Here is a 12010-nt window from a genome sequence, read left to right as displayed (position 1 = left end):
AAAAAATGTTTTCTGAATGCCTTTTCTTTCTTTCTATATGTTTGCCAATTTGGTGAAAGTTTGTCTGAGGCTTTCAAATCATAAGCCACGATAAAAAGAATTCCATTTCTCTAGCATATCTGGCGTGTTTTTGAGAGAGAGTGAGAGAGAGTGTGTGAGAGAGAGAGAGAGAGAGAGAGAGAGAGAGAGAGAGAGAGAGAGTGAAAAGCCTTAAGTACAAGATTGCTACTGCATTTGAGCTTATTCTGCCACTCTTGCATTTTGGACCATCTATTCATTTACCAAAAGTGAGAAATGTTATTGTTGTATCTGAAGGCACAGTGGTGGGTTCGTAGCTTTACTCCTTGAGGGGGCCAGCTGATTCATATGAAACATTAGATCACTTTATTATGACTTGAAAAAGACAAAATACTTAACTTTGTAAGAATACATGACCACAGGAATACCATGAGCATTTATTACTGTCACTGAACATTCATGTATTATTTGATACAAAAAGAGATACTGTTCTCTTTTCACAGAGTGCAGTTGACTATAAATTTTTATGTAGAGTGGTGTCTAATACAACTGTCGTAGTGCTGGCATGGTAGAGAGACAATGCTGTCATATTTGGCAATGACTGCAGACTGGGCTGCGAGTCATTCCACCCAGACGTGAGTGAGTGTGCTGGTGCGGTGGTGCATTGAATCTCTTCTGGGCGTGTCTGTGCCAACTCCGTTCATTCCTCAGTGCGTCCTGAAGTGGCTATACTTCTTTGTGATTTCATCGAGACATACTAGTCTTGGCGTGCCAACTTGTTCTTTGGGCGACACCACAGCTCTATAATGACCTCTTCAAAGATACTGGAATCCTGAACCCTCTCTGCCCCCCCCCCCCCCACCTCCACACCCCCAATCCCCCAACCTACAAATTCACGTATGTGTGTTACCTGCTGCTAAAATTAAAAAGAAAGGTATTCACTACCCTTGACCTGTCATTCACACAGACTATACAAAAGAAAAAGAAAATTTCCTTGCTCCCTGACGCTTTGTATCTGTACGGAGCACAGTGTAGAAAACCAGAAATAACCTTGCAGTCTTTGCTCTTTCTGTTACTATAGGTTATCTGTCTTGAGCTGACTGCAAACTGATTAAAAAGAATTACTCCAGATGCGTTTTGCTTTTATTTACAAAGCATCTTCTGTGGTTATTCTGTAAATTGGATACACACGTTTGTACATTTTTTTGATTGTTTTAGGTAAAAAACAGCGTTTTCTTTATAAAGTTCATCTGAAGGCTATTTACAGTGTTTCTTTGCATAATCTGTTCCTTCCCCTCTTGCTAGCAAAGGTTGGTGTCAACAAGCTTTATTTCACGTCTGCACTTGGCAGTTTTTGGCATTCTGCGTTATTTCTTGTGCTGCACTATCTACAATTGACTTTCTTAACTGTTTTTCATTCTTCACTGCCACTGTGTTTATGCCTATTCATTTATTTTCATTGATGTTTTGAGTGTTGCCAACCTATGAAACAATTTTTTTTTGTGTGTATGTGTGTGTGTGTGTGTGTGTGTGTGTGTGTGTGTGTGAGAGAGAGAGAGAGAGAGAGAGAGAGAGAGAGAGAGAGAACGGGAGGGGGGGGGGGAGGGAGGGAGAGGGAGAGAGTTAGTGAAATTGTCTTATATGTAAGTAGAGATGTGAGAAAGTTGTTTTTTTTTTTCCAGTAGGAGGGAGGGAAGAAAGACAGGGATGGACCTGGACAGTGATTACAGCACAGAATCTGGGAGGAATTGGCACTGGTAAATGGAGCCTGTGGTTATATGTGTACTTTTAATGTTATATTAAGTGGTCAATCAGTTTAAAGAGTGTGTGATTTGCCAAGTTTATCTGATCATTTATGAGTTGTTTCTTTTCTGTTATGGTTTTTTGGATGTGGTAGATTTCTTGTGAGTTGAGAAGGTGTTTTTTATTGTTGTTTATCCTTATGTTATTCATGTCTGTGTCTCTGGTTGTAATTTTATGTTGGTGTTGGTGTAAGTTCTGCAAAGTAGAATGATTTGTGCTATACTTTCACGCTCTTACATGTTCTTTGTATCTGGTGTCAAATGACCTCCTGGTTTGACCTAAGTATCTTCCATAACAGGTATTGCATTTCAGATTGCCTGATTTCTGATATAGATCAGTTTTTCCTGTTGTTTTTAGGAAGTATGTCTGAATTGAATTGTTGTTTTGTCGGTAGCCCTGCACCAGGCAAGACGCGTGAATTTTGTGCTGCCATACAGATAAGTGATTTAGACTGTAATAAAACTCAGTTTAGTTCAGGAAACTAGTTTAATATGTGTATTAATGTGTTTTGCAAGCTTACAATTAAAGGTTTCACTTCTCTTTGCGTATTATTCCAAAAAACGCGAAAGGAACATAAAGTAGGGTTACGATCGTATTATTGCATACATTTTAGCACAATAAAACTTATAGAATCTCATTTAATTGTTCTGTTCCATCTAGAAAGTTGAGAAAAGCATATCTCTTTGTTGTTTAACTCTTATTTTGCGAAACACAGAGTAAATTTCAAGTTCCGGTATCTGAAAACTTTGCACATACGGTAGTAGCTTTGTTTACATACAGTTGCGACTAGGCCTAATTTTTGTAAACATGTTTTTCTTCTTTTTTTTGGTAATCTAACTTATTGTCACTAAAGTAAATGTGTTTACATATGATGGAGACTAGACCTAATCTTTCGTAAACATGTTTTATTGTTTTTCAGTAATTTAATTTGACGTATTCTTATTAAAGTAAGATTTTTACCATGAGTGAAAAGTGCCCTACGTGCCATAGAATTGTTGGCTCCGGGGTTTGGTGTGATGGCAGCAGTAGTTTTTTTTTCCATTGGGGTGACTGTAGTGGCGTGGGAAATGGGGAAGTGGATCAAACTCATCAGTGGTTCTGTAGGATATGCAGTAGAGATAGGAAAATAGTGGAACAGGTGGGGAAAATTGCTGCCCTTCAGGCACAGTTAGAGCAGGCTAGGGAATATCTGAACAGGTTAAGGAGGGAGAAGGGTAATTGGGAAGTGACAACAGGTAACAGGAGAAACAGACCTAGAACTTTGCCAGACAGCTTTGTGGTGAATGTGAAGAATAGGTTTGACCTATTGCTTCAGTTAGAAACTGATGAGCCTCAGAAAGAGGTAGGTGTAGAGAGGGCACAACAAAATTTCAGTAGAAAATTGAATAAGAATGTAGGGAAGTCATCAAAGAGAAAGAAAGTTTTGTTGTTAGGTAGTTTACATGCCAGAGGTGTAGGCCAACCTTTGCAGGACCAGTTAGGATCACAATACCAGGTCACAATTTTTTTTAAACCTAGTGCTGGTCTGGGTCAGGTGACAGAGGATTTAGGTTCACTCTGTAACGATTTTACCAAGGAAAACACCGTGGTTATTGTGTGTGAGCCGGGCAATAGTACTGACGGAGATTCTGGGCACAATATAGAGTGTGACCTGGCAAAGATTGCATCAGCAACGAGACAAACCAGTGTTGAGTTTGTGTCTGTGCTGAGAAGCCATGACCGACCTCATTTAAACTCTTCTGTTGAGAGAGTTAATTTGGAGTTGGAACGGCTACTTGGCTCTGAGCTCTGAGCACTATGGGACTTAACATCTATGGTCATCAGTCCCCTAGAACTTAGAACTACTGAAACCTAACTAACCTAAGGACAGCACACAACACCCAGCCATCATGAGGCAGAGAAAATCCCTGACCCCGCTGGGAATCGAACCCGGGAACCCGGGCGGAACAGCTACTTGGGTCGGGTGTGGGATGACATATTGGTTTGGTTCCTGTTGATTCTCTCAGTAGGTGGGATTATACTAGACATGGCCTACGCCTCAACAGGAAAGGGAAGGGTAAACTGGCTGGGCTAATAGCAGGAAATGTAAGGTGGGTGGGTGGGTGGGGGGGGGGGGGGGGGTGGGAGGCATTACCACGAGTGGTAATATGCCGGTGGTCATAGATGTTGGGGCAGCACCTTTTTTAGGATAGGTAGGACAGAATGAAGTCAAGTTCCGAGAGAAGTAAATATTGAAACAAACCGTCAGTTTGGGAAAGAAATCAAACAGCATAATCCTGGCACATTGGATCAGTGAACACAGCTGTTGGTTGCAAATTTACAGCAATCATCAGAAATTTTATTTCCACCCAATTTCATCTCAGTAAACGTGAAATGCCAACTATCTTTAGTGCATCAAAATATCCAAGGGCTTAGAAGTAAAATTAATGAACTACTTATGTGCATTGATGAATGAGTCATCAAACCCAGTTGATATAATCTGCCTCTCTGAACATCATGTAACCACTGGTATAGATATGTTAAACCTTGCAGAATTTAAGTTAGCCTCTTACTTCTGTAGACAAAATATGGAGAAAAGAGGAGTTGTCATTTGTTAAAAACAGTTTTAAATTTAAGAATATTGACATTAATAAATTTTGCTTAGAGCAGCACTTAGAAGCATGTGCAACAGACACAGAATTTCATAATAGGTCCTTTATTATAGTAGCCACATACAGAGCACCTTCAGGAAATTTCAACCTGTTTATAAACGGTCTTGAAGGTTTATTATCTCATCTAAAATCAAAAAACAAAGAACTAGTGGTTGCTGGTGATTTTAATATAGATGTCCTGAAAAACACTGTCAGTGAACAGTTACTGAAATCAGTTTCTTTGTCTTTCAATTTAATTTCTACTGTAAGTTTCCCTACTAGGGTATACAAATGTTCTAAGACTGCCATTGACAATATCTTTATAGACAGTTCTAGGCAACTAAGCCACATTACAAAACCAGTAGTATATGGGCTAGCTGACCATGACATGCAACACCTAACATTAAATTTTGAAAACTGTCAGGGTAAAACATCCACCAGAACGGAAAACAGAAGGCCAATAAAACAGTGCAAAAACTGAGAAATTTAGGAGATTACTCAAAGAAATTAATTGGATGGATGTTTATAGCATCCAAGACACATATGGGAAATACAAAACATTCATTAATAAAGTTAGCATCTTATTTGAAAATTGTTTACCCCTGAAGGTAACTCAAATTAAGCAGAAGTCTAATAAGAAACCATGGATCACACAAGGGATAAAGATATCATGTTAGACAAAAAGGAAAGTCTGTCTGATATGTAGGGACACCATTGATACTAACTTTATAGCTCATTACAAAAATTACTGCAAAATATTGAAGAAAGTTATCCAGAAATCTAAACATCTGCATTGTGAGAAGAAGATTAATACATCCAGCAATAAAATAAAACCAATATGGTATATAGTTAAGTCAGAGACAGGTTGGTCCAGAAATGAGGAGGAACAAATTGCTCTAAAAATAAATGAAACCCTGTTAACAAACACATGTTGTGTTGCGAACCAGTATTTTGTCTCTGTTACTGACAGCATGTGGTTGTCAGGGTCAGTAAATATTGCAATGTAATATCTGAGACCAGTGCATACAAGCAATCTCAGTAAAATGGAATTGACACTTCACCCAAAGAAATAGAATCCATCATAAAGTGGTTATGATAACATATCAACAAAGTTAATAAAAGAGTGTTCATGTGAGCTTAGTCATATCTTAAGTTATTTGTGTAATCAATCACTTATCACAGGAACATTCCCGGACTGGCTCAACTATGCTGAAGTTACACCTCTCCACAAGAAAGGGGACAAAGAAATGCTGTCAAATTACCAACCGATCTCTTTTGTCAGCTTTTTCAAAAATCTTTGAAAAGGTTATGTTCAAGTGTCTACTTAAGCATCTTAGCGAAAATAACATACTGTCAAAGTCACAGTTTGGGTTTCTTAAGGGTTCTGATACTGAGAAGGCTAGTTACACTTACAGTGAAAATGTCCTTAATTCATTAGACAACAAATTAGAGGCAACTGGCATATTCTGTGACCTGTCAAATGCTTTTGACTGTGTGAATCACAGCACTCTTTTAACTAAATTAAAATATTATGGCATCACCGGTAGTGCTGCAAAGTGGTTTCAGTCATATCTTACTAACAGAAAACAAAGGGTGTCGTTATGTAACACTTCAGCAGTAGGCAATCAGACATCATCTGACTGGGAAGGTCCCATACTAGACCGACTACATTTTACTATATATATTAATGACCTGTCATCTGTTACATTACCAGATGCCAAGTTTGTCTTATTTGCAGATTATACAAACATTGCAATAAATAGTAAATCAAATATAAATATATCTAAAAACAAAGATGATGTGACTTACCAAACAAAAGTGCTGGCAGGTCGATAGACACACAAACATATACACAAAATTCAAGCTTTCGCAACAAACGGTTGCTTCATCAGGAAAGAGGCAAGGAGAGGGAAAGACAAAAGGATGTGGGTTTTAAGGGAGAGGGTAAGGAGTCATTCCAATCCCGGGAGCGGAAAGACTTACCTTAGGGGGATGTTTTCCCCTAAGGTAAGTCTTTCCGTTCCCAGGATTGGAATGACTCCTAAACGAAGAAAAAACCCTGTGTATGGTATGCAGTCTTAGAAAAAATACGTACTCTGGCCATATAGAATCTGTGAAACTGTTAGGCTTCACAATAGACCACAAACTCTCATGGAATGGACACACTGTGGATGTATGCAAGAAACTCTCTTGTGTAATATACCTCCTATGAAGATTAAAAAAAAGTGGTTACAGACCAGTTTCTGATAACTGTCTACTATGCTTTGTTCCATAGTCACATTTTGTATGGATTACAGCTATGGGGCCATTCGGCAGGCTGCAAGGATGTGCTGCTACTGCAAAAGAAGGCAATAAGAATTACTTCATCGAGCAGCAGCCAGGAACACTGCAGACCGTTATTCAGAACATTGGGAATAATGACTGTTGATAGCCACTATGTATTATTATGCCTCATCCACCTAAGGGAAAACCTAGACACCTACAGCAAGAGGCATAACATCAATAAACATAATACCGGCAGCAAAGAAGACATAAATCTACCAACTGCTGACTGTCCAAAACAAGAGACAGTTTTCAGGTGATCGCTGTGAGGATGTTCAACAAACTACCTTTTGATTGCAGACCCTGCCACTGGACAGCTTCAAGAAACAAACTGCTGAAGGCCTAAAACAATGGCCACTGTACTCGGCCCATGAATTCTTTGACTGTGAAGAAAGCAAATGGACACAGTGAACATGACATAGTCTATATACATTACCTGTATAAAGTTTAGATGTCATTCTGTAATTCATTATATTGTAAAACACTTGATTGTAACTTTGACGCAGTCTATCCAGCCATGGCTGGTGAACAACGAACACCTGGTAATAAATGGTAAATGGTACTTGAGCAATTCACAGGTGGGAACTAGATTTGTTACTGGTAGGTTCGAACAACATACAACTGTTATGGAGATGCTTTGCCAACTCAAATGTGAATCCCTAGAGGGAAGGCGACATTCTTTTCGAGAAACATTACTGAGAAAATTTATCCATTTGAAGTTGACTGCAGAACGATTCTGTTGCCTCCAACACGCGCGTAAGGACCATGAAGAAAAGATATGAGAAATTAGGGCTCATACGGAGGCTATAGACGACTGTTTTTCCCTTGTTCTGTTTGCTAGTGGAATGGGATACCCTCTCCCAAGCGCTGTAAGGTGGAGTGCGGAGTATAGATGTAGATGCAGAAGTAAGTTCTGGTGTATCCCATGGAAGTGTGATGAGTCACTTGCTGTTCATGTTGTATATTAATGTCTTGTGGACAATATTAATAGTAACCTCAGACTTTTTGCAGGTGATGCAGTCATCTGTACAGTAATGAATACTGTCTGAACGAAGCTGTACAAACATTCATCTTGATAAGATTTCATAGTGGTGCAGTGATCCTTTAAACATTCAGAAATGTAAAATTGTGCACTTCACAAAATGAAAAACTTAAATTTCCTATGAATATAGTATTAGTGAGTCACTGTCGAAACCTGCAAACTCATACAAATACTTGGATGTTACATTTAGAAGGGACATGAAGTGAAACGATCACATACCCTCAGTTGTGGGCGAAGCAGGTAGCGGACTTCAGTGTATTGATGGAATAGTAGGGAAACACAGTCGGTCTACAAAGGAGACTGCTTGCAAATCACTCGAGTGACTCATTCTAGAATGTTGCTCAAACGTGTGGGACCCGTACCGAATAGGACTAGCAGGGGATATGCAAGCAGTCACTTTCTTTATCGTAAATATTTGTCCAAGTGATGCTAAATGTTACTATCTTTAAATACAGAAAATTATTATCTTCTCAACAATCTTCAAATCGTGAGCTACACTGTTAATTTTTATGTATGAAATTTGTGAATTTACTCATGGCACTTTTGTCGCCTTTGTTTGCTGTCAGAACTCAAATTAATCATCAAATTAACTAGTTTAGTACGACTGAATTCCGAATTGCTGGTGGATCCATGTATCACCACAATAAAATAAAAACAATGAATGAAGGAAGGAGTATAAAGGAGAATGGTGGCATAGTTAATTTACACAAATAATGACAAGATTTGTTCATCCTTTTATAACTGCACTACCAGAATGAGATTATCACTCTGCAGCACTTGCCCACGAAAGGCAAATATCTCGAGTTCGAGTCTCGGTGGGGCACACAGTTTTAATCTGTCAGGAAGTGTCATATCAGCGCACACTCCGCTGCAGAGTGATAATCTCATTCTGGAAACATCCCCCAGGCTGTGGCTAAGCCATGTCTCCGCAATATCCTTTCTTTCAGGAGTGCTAGTTCTGCAGGTTCGCAGGAGAGCTTCTGTAAAGTTTGGAAGGTAGGAGACGAGGTACTGGCAGAAGTAAAGCTGTGAGTACCGGGCGTGAGTCGTGCTTCGGTAGCTCAGTTGGTAGAGCACTTGCCCACGAAAGGCAAATATCTCGAGTTCGAGTCTCGGTCGGGCACACAGTTTTAATCTGTCAGGAAGTTTCATATCAGCGCACACTCCGCTGCAGAGTGATAATCTCATTCTGGAAACATCCCCCGGCTGTGGCTAAGCCATGTCTCCGCAATATCCTTTCTTTCAGGAGTGCTAGTTCTGCAGGTTCGCAGGAGAGCTTCTGTAAAGTTTGGAAGGTAGGAGACGAGGTACTGGCAGAAGTAAAGCTGTGAGTACCGGGCGTGAGTCGTGCTTCGGTAGCTCAGTTGGTAGAGCACTTGCCCACGAAAGGCAAATATCTCGAGTTCGAGTCTCGGTCGGGCACACAGTTTTAATCTGTCAGGAAGTTTCATATCAGCGCACACTCCGCTGCAGAGTGATAATCTCATTCTGGCTCTAAAAAGCTAATTATTTGCATATCACAGCTTCTTTTTCCTGTCGGTTAAATTTCGCGTCTGTAGCACGTCATCTTCGTGGTGTAGCAATTTTAATGGCCAGTAGTGTACAAACGAACTGATAATCTCACAAAAATAATGACAAACAAAAATCGGGGAAGGAATGGTGTTTGACTGGCAAAGCATTCATTGGGGTGGAAACTGTACAAGCTCTCCCCTGAATTAATCCATTTTGCAGTGCAATCATACTTTGTTTACATGAATCCAATGTGAGGCCAACTTCTGTTCAGATGAAATCAACTACGACCAGGTACACCACAGACTATGGTTAACCTGAGAACAGGGAGCTGTGAATATCATTTAACATCCCTACGCTGGTGCTGCAATACTTTATCCTTTCATCTTGATTCAGGCGGCAGCAGAAAACGGCACTCTGTGAGCGAAGCGCGGTCCGCTGAGGCAGCTGTAATGTTGTGACACACCCACAAAAACTTGCAAACCACGCTGACTGGCGTTCTGATTATCAGAACGCGGGGAACTTCCCTATCAGAACCCTGAAATCCCAGCAGATTTCAATGTGAGGTGCGCCTGTTCGCTGGACTGACCAGCGAATTTGATTCGCAGGCACGACGGCGCATGGTGGAATTGTCAAAAGTCAGACGGCGGACTCAGGACGAATAAGTTCACTCTAATAAGCAGTTCCACTGGCTCTTAGTAAACCACAAAATACAGACCACAAGTCTCGCCCACTAAAGTGCGCGTCATTTACGACGGCGGCCGAGTTTAGGTTCGTTCTGCGCATCTGACGTCACAAAACACAGTCAGCCAATGAACAGAGAACGACGTTGCGAGAGCCCGACTGCAGTGCAGAGCACAGACGAGTGTCTTCAGTTTTAGAAATGTTCAGTCATAAATAAAGTAATTGAACAAAAGCAATGTCTCGATAGCAGACTTTCTCTTGTAGAAAGTTTGGAAAAAACATTCTTTATACCAATTGCTTCATATTCTATTAATTAATTAAACCAAACAAGCAAAAAGCCTCCTAATTCAGGCGATAGCAAGGAAAGGTGTTTGTATCATTGTCACTAACCGCTTTTTCGCATTAAAGAACAGCGGTAATTGTTTATTTCCTATTGTACTTCGACAAAACGTGAGTAATTCATGGTCATACCAACAGTGTTTGTCAGTATTTTGCGTGACATTTTAAAGTCCTCCGGGAATTCTATTGAATGATGAGCTGCGTTAGCGTAATGGTTAAAGTGTGTGGCTATTATGTGAAAGGATCTGAGTTCAAACCTTGTTCAGTGCTTGATATTTTCTTTATTTAAAAATAATATTGAAGTGTCTTACTTCATGAATTTTATTCGTTTGAATGTATTTTTTTGAAATTTCTAGTAGTAACTAAAATCGACCACACGGAAAGTATACGCTATGGACTTTTACTTCTGCAAACTCTTCAAAATTTCGTGCAATGGTTTATTACATCTAATGCTACACAAAAACTGCGCTGAACATCGAAACAAAATTAAGTCATTTATGGGGGGGAAGGTATCAGTCGAGAAGGTCTGTAAAAATCAAATTTTTGTGCCAAATAGTTTTTGTGAAATCGTGTGATAAAGTGTGACAAAGCGGTCGAAACACCACGTGTCTGCACAGGAGAGCAGTACAGTGATGACAAAATCGCGCACAGCGCGGAATGCGGGGAGCATGTCTCTGTAGCAGCGAAAGGGTTAATGCGGCCGTGGTGGCTTTACTTCATATACTGCGCGCTCCCCCCTAAAAGTAAGTTTGAGAACTTTACTATACTATGGCGCTGCTTCTCTTGGCGCGTGCAACTAGCAACGCAGCAATCTCCCGCGTCTGGGCGGGCATGCGCGAGCCGCCAAGATAAAAGAATTGAACTATAGGAAAAGATCAGAAGTTCTCCACAAGGGGAGAACAAGAAGATGAAGAAGGCAAACAATCACAATCACTTTCCACCAAGCCTCGTACAGGAGCCGAATTAGCAGATAAAAACCGCCTCCACGTTGTACAAACCAATCGAACCGTCTTCCTCCACTCATTCAATCTCCCCTCTTGACTGTTCTGTTGGCCTGAGAGCCAATCCAGACACAGCACTGGGGTGTACACGCTGGATGGGCAAGCCTTCGCTTTGCATATCCTGAGGGCAGACAGTCAGCGATTCAAAATCTCTCTTGTCTAAAAAAAAAGATTTTAGACTAGGGAGGCGTCGTTCTCACGGTAAGCATGGCTATGTTTTGGCGAAAAACGTCTACCTAGACGCGGCCACAGTTCCTCATTTACGAAGAGATCTAATCTTTCCAGGTCGACCATTTCCAATTTCCGAAACAATGTTGTTAGGCTTCCCAGACAGTCGTGTCCGTGAAGTATATGGCTTCCCAGACAGTCGTGTCCGTGAAATATATGGTTTTCTTTTCACTCACTGAAGAAACCAAGCGCCGGCCGCTGTGGCAGAGCGGTTCTAGGTGCTTCAGTCTGGAACCGCGCTGCTGCTACGGTCGCAGGTTCGAATCCTGCCTCGGGTATGGATGTGTGTGATGTCCTTAGGTTGGTTAGGTTTAAGTAGTTCTACGTCTAGGGGACTGATGACTTCCTATAGTGCTTAGAGCCATTTGAACCATTTTGAAGAAACCTAGCGACTTCCTGGCGTCAAAGGAGTTACAGTCTTGCCTCCACTAAAC

This window comes from Schistocerca piceifrons, chromosome 5 (genome assembly GCF_021461385.2).
Source record: "Schistocerca piceifrons isolate TAMUIC-IGC-003096 chromosome 5, iqSchPice1.1, whole genome shotgun sequence".
In the NCBI taxonomy this organism is placed as follows: domain Eukaryota; kingdom Metazoa; phylum Arthropoda; class Insecta; order Orthoptera; family Acrididae; genus Schistocerca; species Schistocerca piceifrons.
The sequence above is the reverse complement of the archived record's forward strand: the minus strand, read 5'-3'. Positions refer to the sequence as shown.